Source organism: Alligator sinensis, unplaced genomic scaffold (genome assembly GCF_000455745.1).
Source record: "Alligator sinensis unplaced genomic scaffold, ASM45574v1 scaffold216_1, whole genome shotgun sequence".
Classification (NCBI taxonomy): Eukaryota; Metazoa; Chordata; order Crocodylia; family Alligatoridae; genus Alligator; species Alligator sinensis.
Window position 1 is genome coordinate 1,858,975 of NW_005841868.1, and position 14,796 is coordinate 1,873,770.

The 14,796-nt window shown below is 40.6% G+C and overlaps 1 protein-coding gene across 1 annotated transcript in view; it reads left to right on the forward strand.

The window, feature by feature from the left end:
- The first annotated feature begins 14,367 nt into the window (after nt 1-14,367).
- Nucleotides 14,368-14,796, forward strand: part of TBX5 (T-box 5) — a 90,286-nt gene continuing 89,857 nt past the window's right edge. Inside the window, exon 1 of the mRNA XM_025193037.1 lies at nt 14,368-14,567. The gene's annotated coding sequence lies outside the window, so the exon portion shown is untranslated. The remainder of the gene's footprint in view (nt 14,568-14,796) is intronic.

Here is a 14,796-nt window from a genome sequence, read left to right on the forward strand (position 1 = left end):
CCCCCCCCCCCCCCCCCACTTCAAGAAAAGAGATTTTGGATATCTGATCTTCAAGCACATTACTACTAAGCATGTGCTGGGATGTGGTTACGGTTTCTTTATAAGCAGCCATAGTCTGATACTGGACTTCATCAAGCTAGTGTAAATTAGGAGGAATTCTACTAAAGCCAACAGCGGGGGGCTGCGAGGTAAACAGCCTGTTCTAACTTTTATCTGAGCCTAATTTGCACAAAATAAACCATTCCAACCTGGAGACACCTTCAGCTCTCCTGTGAACTAAGATTTTTCATTTCCACCTAGGAGAAATTTTACAATCTTTGCATTCTCCTATGCCGGAGGAAGGGTGTGTGCACCCAAAAGCTTGCAAATACAGATTATTTTTGCAAATATCTAGCTGGTCTAATAAATGATATCATCTCTGCCACGAGTTCTGATTCATTTTGCCTCTAGACCAGTATGGCTATAGCCTGTGTTTTATAATGGCCGCTAAATCTCATTCCCAAAAGGATGTAGGGGCAGGTCTTTGAAGATATTTAGGTGCTACAAAATCCAGATAGGAACCTATTGATATTTTCAAAGGTGTTCTTGAGAGTAGTAACACTAAGCATGTCACTTCATTTTAAGTGCCTGAATACCTTTAAAAATCTGACTATAGGGAGCCAAACTCCCATCAATTTGCAGTGAAATGTGGACACCTCAGTAAGTTGCATTAGTTACACCTCAGCATTAAAACACCTTTCTTCAAAGAAAAAAGCAAGCAGAGTTAAAGTGATAAGCTCACACAACTTAATTAAACAAATTAAACGCTATTGAGTTAACATAGCAGATATACATTGGAAAGCAAGGAAAAGTTAAATTAAGGTACAGCTTTTAAAAACCATTGAACAATATGGGTAGGTCAGTTTGTTTAGCCAGACAAACTTAACTCTGTCCTTATCAACAATCCCTATATAACTCGGTGAGACCTTGTGCTATATTTCCTATCTTTATCAGCTGCAGCAAATATATATCTATGGTAAGCATTACAGTGTCAGAGGTAGTTTATATTTTAAAGCAGGGGTCTACAATGTAATTGCAAAGCAAATAATTACTTAATACTTTCATTGCTTGATATTCTTATGAAATCTGTGTTCAAAGTACAGGTGGGTAGAAATGTTTTTTTTTAATTTTGACTGACTTAGTGAAAATACATTGGTTTTCTTAAACAACTTGTAGAAGTGGTGGAAAATCCTCAAAACTTACAGCAAAGAACTTTCATAAATCATAGTCTTCAAACCTTTTAATAAGCTCTGATTATAGAGCTAGACACTAAGCCTTTGGATCTGTGCACCTAAATATACATAGATAGAGACCTACTTAGGCATTTAAATATGAATGGACTATTTTTAAGAAGAGCTGGACACCCACACATCTTGATGAAGGCACTGGAACTGAAAAAAACAGTATCACTGAATATTTAGCCAAAATCCATGCCAAAACAAGGATGTAGGAGGCTTGCTTTAGGATGGAACCATCCATAATCTTTGTGTGTCTGATCATTTCTTCTCACAGAAGTAAGAAAAGCACTTCCAAATTAAGGTCCCAATTAAAAAAAAAATCATAAGCACTTTCTGAACTTCAAACAATTTGCAAGTGGAGGGACTTAAACACATGCTTTACATTAAACACATGGTCAAGTGCTTTGTTGAATCCAAGCCTCAGCAGTTTTGAAGCAGCTGAATTTTTAAAATATTCTCCCTTCAAGGAGCTGGGGTTTATGGAAGGGATGAGATGTAGCCTTCCTGCTAGGTTGAACACAAGGCAGCTAGCCCTGAAAACTATTTAAACAAAATTTTAGTGGAATGCATTTTTGCTGTTGTTCCAACACAAGACTCTGATGGGAAATCCAAGTGTTTTTTGGCACTGAGATTGTCTCTTACTTTATGGGTATATGGCTCCACTCCTTATGAGTCTTACTTTTGCCTGGCACCTTTAAGAATTGTGAGGATACAAATTACAAATAAAATGAAATTTAGGAGATATTCAGATTGAATCCCATGTACTACTGTCTGAAATACAGCCATTGGCTTTCTTTGTTTTACATGTGGCGTTATGTCCCATCAAGGCAAATGGGGGACAGAGAAGTGATAGCACAGAGCAGAAGTTATGGAGTAGGGTAGTCTGCTGATATCCTCCATGGGGTTCATTTGACCAACTGACCATCAAGTGGCGCATTCCTTAATAAATATTTGCTATTCAACTACCAAAAAGAATTGCCAAATTAATGACTCATGGCTTCCCCCACTATTTCTTCATCATCCCTATCAGCAATACATCCAGCATTATTAATTTCCCCATGCTGTCCACCTGGAAAGTCACCAAGGTTCTTGGAGTGTGTGTTGAACAGGTTGGCTTTTCTCTGCTTCTGCCTCCACTCAGACCTGATATAGGCTCTCACAGCCAGAGGGAGTCTGAACTGTCTGTGTGTTGCCAAAAAGGACCTCTGCAGTCAAGGGAAAGCCACATAAACACTTATCTTGCCTTCTGGGAGGGAGCCCTTCCATTCTGATACTATCTCCCACTTCCTAGCTCCATGCTGCAGAAGGGAATTGAACCTTAAACATTACCACATCTTACCAGTGTGTTCATTTGTGTGTGAGGTAGCAATCCTGAAGTCAATGCCAAGGAATGCAGTGTTTAACCTCACAGTGTTGCTATTAAAATAATTGATTGGTCTCCCACTTTAGAGCAATTAGCTTTGTCTTTAAAAGAAAATAAAATCAAACAGGCAGAGACCTGAGCTTGAGAGACAGCTCCCATGTTGACCAGTTCATGGGGGACTGAGTTTACAGACAAAATCATAGTATTCTATCATCTGAGGTTAAGCTATCTAAGCTGGGTTGTGGCTTCTCTCTTGTAGTCTCTCCAGATTGGGCAGTGAAGGAGAATTGTAATGCACTTTATACATGGGTAGTATCAAGAAACCCAGGGCCTGAAAAATGATTTATGGTACTAAGACTACATCCTTTATACCCTTCCTCAGGCAAATAGTCCTTAATGTGAACGAGGGAGGTAGGGAAGTATAGTCTGATGGAGACAGTGGGTTCAGGACAGCTAAATTCAGCCCCAGATCACTTCTGTGGGATGGGACAGTTCACTTAATCTGCTCTGTGCATCCATTCCTCATCACTAAAACAGGGAATCGGCCATCACTGGACTGTTGTAAAAAGACAATTGAGGAAGATTTGGTCTTGAAAGCTTTGACCACGGGAACTTCAAAAAGTGCAGCTTCCTCACTACAATAGTAAGCTTCAGAGTAACTATGGCCTATGTTATTATAGCAAGTGTAAAAGGAGGGTAGCTCCATTATTTTGACTGGAATTATTGCATACAGAACCTGGAAGCAAAATCTATATCTGCTGTGCTAAATTCCTACTGGGGTGGAAGAAATAAAAGTGGTAGCAGCATAATATTGCCTTGTGCCACTGTAAAGATTTCTTTTTTTGGGGGGGAGGCAAACATTACAGTTAATTGAAAAGTAGGAAGGAAAAATGCATCCCCTTTCCTAGGAGCCAGTAAGGCTGGGTTCAAGGCCAGGAGTCCAGCAATATGGTATTTTAAGAGGAGAAGGCAGATCTCCATTTACTACCTGTCCTAAACCTCAAGTATTTTAGAAGGAAAATGCCTGCCATATTTTAGAGAGTCAGGTCATTAAGTGGAAGTCAAAAAAAAGGACAGAGAAAATTCATGCATCTGAATTTATGACTTGTTAAGGAAGCACAAGTTAGAACTGAGAAAACATGAATGGAAATGGGGACACCGACTCACTGGAAATGCAGTTACCACTCATTCCCCAGAGGTGGCCTCTGAAGGGGTCTTGCAAACTGGCATAATTGCTGCTCTTGGGATCCAATCCAACACCCACTGAAGTGAATTAAATCAACCCTCATCCACCTCAGTGGGAGTTGCATTAGGCCTTTTGCCCAGCAGTCACTATGTTTTTATTACAAAGGTGAATGCACCCATTTGCCTCTGGAGGAAATGGGAGTTGAACTGTGCAGCCATAAGTCAGAAGGAAATTCAGAGCTTTGTGGGCATCAACGTGGGAGCCAAGTTAAACAAACAAGACCCAGACATTTGGGCATGGTCTCATTCTGAGCAGGGCACAGGACAAGCGTGGAGTTTTAGCTGAGGGAATGGATGTAGCAGGGGTGTCCAAACTCTGCAACATTAATCATTGCACTGGCCACCTGCCAAATATGCAAATTGCTGAATGCAATTTGCATATTTGTTTACATGCTATTTAAATCCTCATGGCATCAACAGGGCGGCTAGGATCTGGAACCAACTTCCAAGGGAAGTGGTGCTTGCTCCTACCCTGGGGGTCTTTAAAAGGAGGCTAGATAGACACCTTGTCGGGGTTGTTTGACCCCAGCATTCTTTCGTGCCCATGACAGGGGATCGGACTTGATGATCTGCTCGGGTCCCTTCCAACCCTATGAAATTATGAAACTAGTTGCTTGTGCTTGTGCTTCCCAGACAGATGGCTGGAACCATGGTCACTGGAGTTTGTCCTCCACTCACAGTGAATGGGGAAGGGAGGCCACAGACTGTGTCCTACAATGCTGCAAGCTCTGTTTGTCCTTTGAACCCACACTCTGTGTGCTCTACGGAAGGAACATTCTTTGACTTTGCTACAGTGTCAGTGAGTTGGGAGAAAGAAAAATCCCATTAGGGTGTCTGGACATGTTACTTTAAAAAAAAAACAACCAACATTGAAGAGATAGAGAAGAGCTGGAGATAATGTTCCAGGAGGCATCTATTCCCCACATCCTTTCCATTACAGCTCCCAACCCCAGCCAGTAAGACACCACAGGGAGCTCCTTTAGAGAAGCTTCAGTGGAGCCAGTGTTGATGATACCATGTCATAGCGATGGCTCTGCCCACTTCCATGTGTGTCACTTTCCAGGGAACGAGAGAAGTGTGTGGAGGGATAGAAAGGGGAGCTGTGGTGTTCTTTTTTGCCTGCCTGTCTGCCTGCCTAGCTAACTAGCTAGCTATTGTCTGTCTAAAGGACTCATCTTTAGGGAGAAGAATTAAAGAATCACATTTCTATTGATTTAACATAACATGTAAAAAACTGTGTAGACAAGTCTTTCACCATGCTCCTTAAGGACTTTGGAGGGGAAACAGAGGGGAAATAGGCAATCAGGTGGGAAGAATATAACCAGAATCCTAGGATACACCTTAGCAAGTTGGACACTGGCCCTGGGAGGTTGGAGAACTAATTTCTGTTCACAGATCTGCTACTAATAGGCTGCCTAGTCTTGGGCAAATCAGTTCACCTTTCTGTGCCTTTGTTTCCCCAGAAAGACACTGGCCATGTCTACATGTTCATTAATGCACCAGATTTATGGTGCATTAAATTTAGTACCTGCAATAACAGGTACTAACATAATGTACAGTAGCACTGGTGTACATTTTATTTGTGATGCTAATGCACAGTAGGCTAATTCTACTGTGCATTAGCCCATTAGCACGGGTTTTGCCTGCTGCGCTAATGCACAGTAGAAATAGTTTACTGCTTATTTAGCATCTTGTGTAGACACGCCCTCTCTGCCTGTCTGATAAGGTCTTTGTGGGGAGTGGGTCTCAGCATACTGGTGCCCCGGCCCTGGCTGAAGCCTCTCCATGCTATCGATGGTACTTCCACTGTGTAATGTAGAGGACTACAATAGTAAGTCAGACAGAGCAGGACTTAGCTTTGTCAGTGCTATCAGATGAAATTCTTAGTTGCTTTATCTTTATCAGACAACCTTCTGAGGTCTGCTTCCTTACAATAAATAATTTTGGTTAACGATTATAGTCAATGGTTGTAATATACTGTAAGTTTTTTCAAGCCCTTACTGATGGAAATTCTGGCAACTTCAACTGAGGGAATATTTTTTTCTATTTTGCACAACTAGAGTGTCTTTCAGCTTAGCTGGTTTTTATCAGTATTTCTGATTAAAGTATGTTGCACTTAAGTTGTGCTCACAGTATATTATTAGTATGCAGGCAAGTTTGGAAAAATAAATAAAAATTCAGCATGGTAAAAAGTGTTTTGTCATGGTTTTGCAGTATTATATTGTAAATGATCAGGTAAGGTGTTGTGTTCCCATTGGCTCGAGCTGGGTGTGTACTGAATGGCCTAAATATAGCAAGCTCATACTGCTATAGCAGGGCCTGAGGTGATTCTATTCGCATCAGGGGGTCAAACATGTTTAACAGTAATTGATGGGAGAAGACACCTATGGCCAGATTCGATTTCAATTTTAGGCATATAATTGAATTTAGGTGCCTAAGTGCAATTCTATTCTACCCTAGTCAAGCCCTTCCAAATCCATTAATGCATCTATTTTTTTTGGCATGCTGTCATCTGAACCTTCAGACAGGGTCAGAAAAAGAAATCAGATAGGCTGGCTGATGAAGGCACTTACAGCCCAACCTACTGAGCGTAAGAGTGTAGCAGTCTGGCTCTCAGTCTGACACATGCAAAAAACATAAGCACTGCCCCGACCACTCATTAGCCAAGTTTGCTCATTCACGTAGGAATCTAGTGATGTGCAAGATTTACTTTTATCTGGGCTTTGGGTTTTCCACCCCAATATTTAGGATTCTTTGCTACCTGAGCATTTGGTAAGAAATGTTTATCAAGGGCTAGAAAGGAAACCTGGAATGTATAACAGCCAAGACCAAAAAGCCAAGGAAACTCTCACCCAAACCCCAAACCACAGGACCAGCCTGACAGATTTGCAGCTATAATTTACTTGTGGATAAACAAATAGAGGCAGATTCCTCTCCCCCCCGGCCTCCCCTCTCCTGCGTCATGCTCCAGTTCAAAAAGGTGAGCTGCATGTTTTGGTGGATGGGGAACTGGGCTGAACCTCGGATCATTTGGATTTCAGTTTGGGGCTGCAATGGCACCACATCCTGAGTGATCAGTATGTTCTCCCTGTTTCCCTTATCACCCTTTCTTTCTCTTGCTTTATTTACACTGTGGAGTTATCCAGGCATGGACTATGCATTTTTACCTGTTTGCCCAATGCTGTACACAAGGCAGCTCTAATCCTGGCTGTATCCTCTCAGCACAACTGTAACATAAGAAATAAAAAGTGGTTATTCCTACTCCTGCCTCTTTTTGCATATTGGCTATGAAGAGTCAGTGGAGCTGAACTCTTACATGCTCTCCACTTCAAACATGCTCCTTCTCCCTGTTTTCTAAGTAGGAGATACCTAAGATTACAAAAGCAATGGACCAGTGGTAAGGAGACCAGCACAGTACTTAGGGCACCTTGGTTTAATTTCCATGTTTTGCTACAGGTTTGCCTAAGTGGCCTTAGGCTAATTGCTGATGAATTTTTTTAAAGGGGGTGTATACGTAAAGAGGTGTCTAATGGGATTTCTAGGAGTGCTGATGTCCTTCACTCCTACTGATTTTGATTCTTCTGAAAATCCCCTGTCCTAATGGTTAGGGGCCTTAACTACTTTTTAAAAATCTGTCTCATAGTTTCTCTGTGCCTCAGTTCCCCTCTGCACAACAGAGATAATAGTAGACTACCTCATAAGGATCTTGTGAGGATAAATTGAAGGATATAAGGTGCTTAGTCACAATGAAATAATAGTATTCCTGGGCCATGTAAGCGGTCAGGAAACTTGTGACTTGTGTGGAAAAGCTAGCAGTGTACAATAAGTTATGGGTGAGTTACCTGCTTCAAGGATACACACATGATTAGTTACCCTGTGCCTTCTCTTATATTGGGTCTTCTATAGGGAAGAGTTTCACCATGATGTCATCAGATGTGTGATAAGTTGGTAACTAATGAATGCTGACTCCAGTAAATATTGCCCACACTAATATCAGGGTCCAGTTCTTTGCCAACCAGTCAGTATAATCCCTGACTATATTCTTGAAAACAATGCATATGTATGTCAAGGAGAATACATAGGCTGAAAGAGGAGTTACAATGGAACTGCACTGACTTGGCTGCAATGGTCTGGAGCATTGCCTGAGAAAGTCTTCGGTAAGGAATTCATCATTTCCCCTCCGCCCTCCCCTCATGACAATAGAATACATGGATGTATGACATCCTTAATATAGTATAGTCCAAACCATGGTGTCTTCCCTCAAGCACTGAATGGATAGGAGAATCACCATTATCTTCAGTGGGAATAGCAGGTGCTCAGTCATCAGCCCCTTGGAAAACCAGGCTTCTTATTTGGGTGTTTCAATATAGACATAGGTGCCAAAATTTAGGCAACAAGGCCCTTACTTGAGCAGAGTAGCCCCTTATTTTGCAAACAAGTCCTTATGACTCAAGGTACTTTTCAATGCAGGTAAACACAGCAGAATCAGGGCCTGAATGCTGACAAGCTCTACTAGCATCCTTATCAGACAGGTTTGCCATCTGGGAGCAGAGTCTGAGTAAGTGCAGCCATAAGTCCCACACAGTTCCCACCAAAGACAACGCATAATCTCCATTCATTTCAAAGAGCTCAAGAGCAGGTCCTTACAGGCTGGCAAGAGTAAAAACAACAATACATGTGTTGGTCATCTTTTCTTTTTCTTCTCTTTTCTTCTCCATGGTTCAAACCAGAGCCCCTCTTCCTTCAAAAAAGATCCTGAAGGTACAGTTACAAATCTCATGCTCTCCCACCCCAGTTCTTGATTTTAAAAATGTGAATGCATACAGCTGATTTTACAAATAGCTTGGAATAGTAAGGACAGACAATATACATGTTATTATAGGAATCTATATCATAAAGCTTTGCCCTTATGTTCTCTGTGAGCTAATAAAAACTAAACATCCTTCATCAGTATTCACAGTGTGAGCTGTTCATTATAAAGCTTTTATTATAAATGCTCTGTGTCCTTACCATGCCTGTTGTGTCAGTCGTTTTTATAATAGACCATTTGGAATGATTTAGCCAAAGAACTTTGCAGTCTTGCTTTTCAGTGTGTCCTTATAGGATGCCCAGCTCCAATAGTTAGTTTATGAAGGCCCCCACACTATTAGCTCCACTTGTCTATAATAGCAACCAAATGTCTTCAGATATTCAAGCACAATTTTATTTTTACTGCACTGGCAATAAGACTTACATGTTAACTTTTGGCCTCTCTGGGTAACCTCTTATTTAAAAGCAACTTAATTGACTTTACGAAGCTTTGGCTATTTTTCATTTCTTCCTAGAGGGCTCATTATTGGAGATGGATGTTTATAAACTCTCTTTCCCCCTTCCTTTCTCTCCCCCCCTCTCCCTCTTAGATGTGCGCATGCGCACACACATGCACAGATATACCTTTTACCCTTCCCTGATTGTTCCTATTAGCAGATTATAATGATGTTCATGACTACACCAGCTTTGGTGATGCCTTGGTGGTGGTGACACAAATTGACATAGATTCTTCTTCTTTTTAAAATTAAATTACAAGTGTTGAAAGGGGAAGAGGGAAGTATTAATAGAATCAGCCATTTAGGGTATATATGTGCAAAAAAAAAATTTAAAAAAGGACATTGAGCTAACAAGCTGGATCCACTGTTGTATTTCTCTGTTTTTATACTATTATAATTTGTTTGTGTAAGACTGATGTGATACAGTGGAAAACAGGCCTATTTTTGGACCTTTCAGGTCCAAAAGGTGGTATCCAGAGGTGATATCACTCCTATGTATAAAGGTGGAATGCATTTTATCAGATGTTATTGTCCAAAAATCCTACAAAATTTAGCATAGATTGATTGATTGACCCTCAAATGTCATACACCTGAATTTTGGTCATATATACTATATGCAGTATACTACTACTAGACTCATAGAAAATTAGGGTTAGAAGGGACCTCAGGAGGTTATCTAGTCTAACCCCCTGCTCAAAGCAAGACCATCCTTAACTACATCATCCCAGCCAAGGCTTTGTCTAGCTGGGTCTTAAAAACCTCAAAAGATGGAGATTCCACTAACTTGCTGAGTAACCTGTTCTACTGCTTTACTATGCTCCTCATGAAAACGTGTTTCCTAATATCTAACTTAAATTTCCCTTGTTGCAACTTGAGACCATTGCTCTACAATTACTACTATATAGTATAGTATACTATACTAGTGTAAAGAACATTTTATATCTAACTACAGATAAATATATAGCTATGCTTTTCATTCTATATGTATTCTATCAACCTTACTATGGTTAAAAAAACAAACCTGTAACATTTCAAATTAAAAGTATTTGAGTTAATATTTGTTCTTAAAATCTCTGCATAAGATTAAAGCAAGAAGTGGAAGAAACATTTCCTTAAAAATGAGGCTCTTGTGAATATATATATATAATAACAAGGCAGCCAAAAAGAATAGAAAGAGGCCAACAATAATTCTATCCCCCAAAATCACAGGGACTTGACCCAAGCAGATCATTCTAACAACATGCAGTCCAACTTCTATAATGTTATGGACCAAATTGCATTGTTGTTGTATGTTTGTGTTCATGTCAATAGGGTAACCTGGTTTATATCAGCTGAGGATCCAATCCAACAAACTTAAGTTTTGTATCTGGGTTTGGTTAAATCCTGTTACCCGTAATTTATGAAGAGACTCCTAATACCAAATCTGTGCGAGTCCTGTTGCTGGATAAGGCCTACTGTTACCATTTGTCCAGCTGTTGAGAAAGCAAGTGTTGCTTCTTGCCTTGTGCCCATTTCTGTTTTAAACACCAAAATAACTACCAGAGAAGCAAAAGGGTCTCACACTTGTTAAATCACCTTTGTTTTTTTCCTGCCAATGCAGGATATTTTCCCTATTGAACTAGATTTTTTTTTCCAGTTTAATTTTAAATGTCCCAATAGATGTGCTTTTCCAACACCTTCCAAAGGAAACTATTTCACACTTTAATAGAGCTCTCAATCAGGAAGATTTTCTGCTACTTGTCTTATTTGTTCTCTTAGTTACATCCCATACATCATCCTAAAAAATTATTTTCTGTTCTCCATGTTTCTCTATCTGAGTGAATCTCAACTGTGTTATTCTCAAGATGCCCCTCATAAAATGCCAGCTCTAAGTTTTCACTCATTTTTTGACTATGGAAAAATGATAGAGCAATTCTCGTGTTGCAACAAACTCAGAAAGACCACAATAGGCCAGAATGGTTTTGATTCTATGGATTCCTATTTGAAATATCTAGATTTATCTTGTGAATCATGTGTAGGTATTTTCACACCAAACAGTGCTAATACTGCATGACACCCTTAAAAGAATCTCAGAACCCTGGGTGCTGCAGCACCCTGGTTGAGAATCATTGCCCTATCATACATGGCCCATATTAGCACAGTCCCTGAGCGTCTCACAACACTTCTCCCATCACCCCTGTGAGCAAAGGAACAGAGAGGTTACATTGCCCGTACTACACAGGAAGATGTAAAAGTAATTGAAGCAAGGCCTTATCAATCTTATACTTTTGACCTAGTAATTGGGCTCATCTTCCTCTTTCATTTGCACCCTTCAAAGTTTTGAGGATTCTGTTATATCTCCTTTATTGCTTACATCAGTTTTGTTGGTATAAGCAGGAAGTCAGTTCTGTTCTTATTATTGTAAGTGCTGTTCAATGGTACTATTACTACTATTAATGGTGGTGATGGAGGCAGAGGATGATGGAAGGCACTCTGTACAAATATATAGTAAGTGACAGTCCCTGCCCCAGAGATTTTAATAGTTTTCTTTACTCTTTTCTGAACCCCATTCACTTCCTCTCCAATATCTTTCTGGCAATAAGACACCCATAATTGCAATTAACTGCAGAACCATTCTTTCTCAGGACCTGCTTTTTGATTTCATTGGACTCTGCGGTGGGCTGCAGTTTAAAATGTACATTTTGGATGATTTCCTTGAGCTACATTTTTCCTAAACTCAGTGCATTTTTCTATCAATATTCCTACTCTTTCTAGGCCCCTTTCTTTCTTTCTTTTTTAATCCTCCCTGCTGTTCACAGCTGTGTAGCATCTGACAGTTTTATTCACCAGCTACTCACTCTTTTTATTAGGTCACTGATGAAATTATTAAAAGACCAGGTCTAAGCAAAGATCCTCTGAGTGCCCTATAAGATACCTCCCACAAGAGTAATACTTGGCTTACAGCCCTTCTGCCTATTTTCAATCCAAAAAGTACTGTTCATGTTGTTATTGTTGTAACCAAGTGACAACTAGAGGCCTGAGCCAAAATCAGAGTCTTGCTTTGCAATGTGGAACCCACACCGACATACATGCATTACACATGTTGCTGCTGTTGTTATAATGTATAGGAGCCTCAGTCACAGACCAACACCCCTGTTGTCTGGGTGCTGTACAGACACAGACTAGATGACTGACAACGGCCCAGAGAAGTTATAATCTACACATACAATAGTCAAGGAGATGACTGAGGGTGGAGCAGGGAAGGGAAACAGGAGAGGTGAGTTGTCCATGGTGTCACAGGTGACCATGTGGTAGAGCCACAAAGACAGCTCAGGATTCCTGTCTCCTAACCCAGTCCTAGCCAATACTTCCTCTCAGACAGCCAGTGCTCGTATCCAAGTCTCATATCCAAATCTATTTCAAATAGTTTTTGAAGTAACATTTTGTGAGTATCAGATGCCTAAAAAAATCCCAAATATGTCCTGTTTGAGACCCATATTCACCAAGTTCATAATTCTATTTAGCAAAAAAAAAAGCCTTGTTCTTTGCAATCCCTTACCCACTAGTTTTATCATTTTTTAAAAAAAAAACTGAGTACATTTGTGAAGAATTATATTTTCTTTGTGTATTAGATTTATATGCTGCCCTCTAACAAAGTCTCAGGGCAGTTTGCAATAAAAAACAAAAAAAAAAAAGCCAGTCCAAGAGAATATACTTTAATAGTTTGTTATAAATCCACTCATTTAAAATTCCATTATCTGGTAGATGGAGGTATTGAGCCTAATTCAAAGCTTTTAAATTAATAGAAAGATTCCCATCGGCTTCAATAGACTTGGGAAAGTTCCCTTGGTGCTTCCCCACCGCCTCTTAAAACCTGAAATATGACTAAGAATGGACATCAAGGCTGATTTTCAAAACTTCCTAATAGATTTCCAGTTCCATAAAAAATAAGGAAAGTAGTCAGATGGTTCCCACAGCTGATTGTGAAAAGTCAGAGAAAATTAGAGAGTTAATAGAGGATTGGAAAATAGTAAATGAGGAACCATTTTTCAAAAAAGGAATGGAGAAATGAATGAACTTAGTAGTTAACATTCCATAATTTTGGATTGAATTTTTCAAAGCTACTTACTGGATTTGGAGGACCAATTCTTTAATAAAACCAGCGATTTTAAGTCTTAAACATGAAATGTATTTAATAGATTTTTAAACAATACGCATACATGGATACTGAAGTTGTATATGGATACCTATGTGTACGTGTGTGCATATCTAAGAATTTTTTTATGGTTAAGATTTAAGGCCTTTGGTCTTGTTCTAGACCAGTGGTTTTCAACCTTTTTAGATTTTGGGGCACCCCTCTAAAAATCACAGCTCTTACTCACACTCATTTCTTGACTATGGAAAGATAGTAGAGCAATGTCTTCTGTTGCAAAGAATGTAGAAAGACCCAACAGGTCTGAATGTTTCTGACAGTGTGAATTTTTATGTGAAATCTCTGATTTTTTCTTGTAAATCATGTGCAGATATTTGCACACCTCACAGTACTAATATGGTGTGGCACTCTGTGACTTCATTAAAGCATCTCACAGCACCTCTGGGTGCTGTGGCACCCTAGTTGAGAATCACTGTTCTAGAAGCAGAACCCTCCTGGTTGTGTGCATGCGTGATGCAGTATGATGTGTGTTTGTGTTTCTTCTCTCCAGGTGTCCTTCCATAATACATGCACATATAAACACATATGTGTGCATGCACCAGAAGCCTTAAGTCTCACTGCAAACAGAAAACAAAGGCATCTCAGTCTGAGTAATTTTCAGGGCTTTTTTTTTTTCAGATTTCCCCTACCAGGCAAAGCTGTTTGCAAACTCTCCTCTCTAACTCAGGTAAAAACAAACAGGAGTTCTTTGGGAAGAAAAAAAAAATGTGTTGGGGTTGGGGGGGGGGTGAGGGAAATGTCTATTGAAAAATAAGTTTCTGCTTATGTTGGTTTTATTGGCCTGGTGAAACCATATAGATTAACAACCAGCAGCACCCCCACCCCCACCAGGGCCTAAAAAATCCAGTAGAAGGTGTGACTTCAAACTTGGTGGTAGGGATAAAGAGAAAGGAAGCCGGAATGTAGGCATTTGTGTGATGTGATTGTTACCAGAAATACCTCGACATATCCCCGCTGTCCTGGAACTGCTGCCAGTGGTCCCGTGGAGCTCAGAGCTAAGGTGCTGACCGCGACTAGAGAGACACTGTGATACCTTATCAGCAAAACTCAGTGGGTCCCCTAGTATACAACCGGAAACGGGGCCAGTGGCCAAATGAAACTGCTGTCAGGGGAAGTGCAGTACTTATCATCCACGGTACTTCTCCCAGGGTGCCGACTCCCTGCACAGCAACACTGTTTCTAAGGTAATATTCTCCCTCCGGGGGTCCTTGATCCTTTCCAAAGGAGACGGGCTGCTTACCTGAGTCGTGGGCGATGAGTGATGGGCTGGTGGCAAGGGGAAGGGAGGGAGAGTGAAATCCCAGTCGGAGGGGAGAGATGCTGGCTGGCTGTGCCTTGCCCCTGGCGAGAGCACTGGGGGCCCGGTGAAAGCACGGAGTGGGGTGCGTGTCCGCGTGTGTCCGCGTGCGTGTG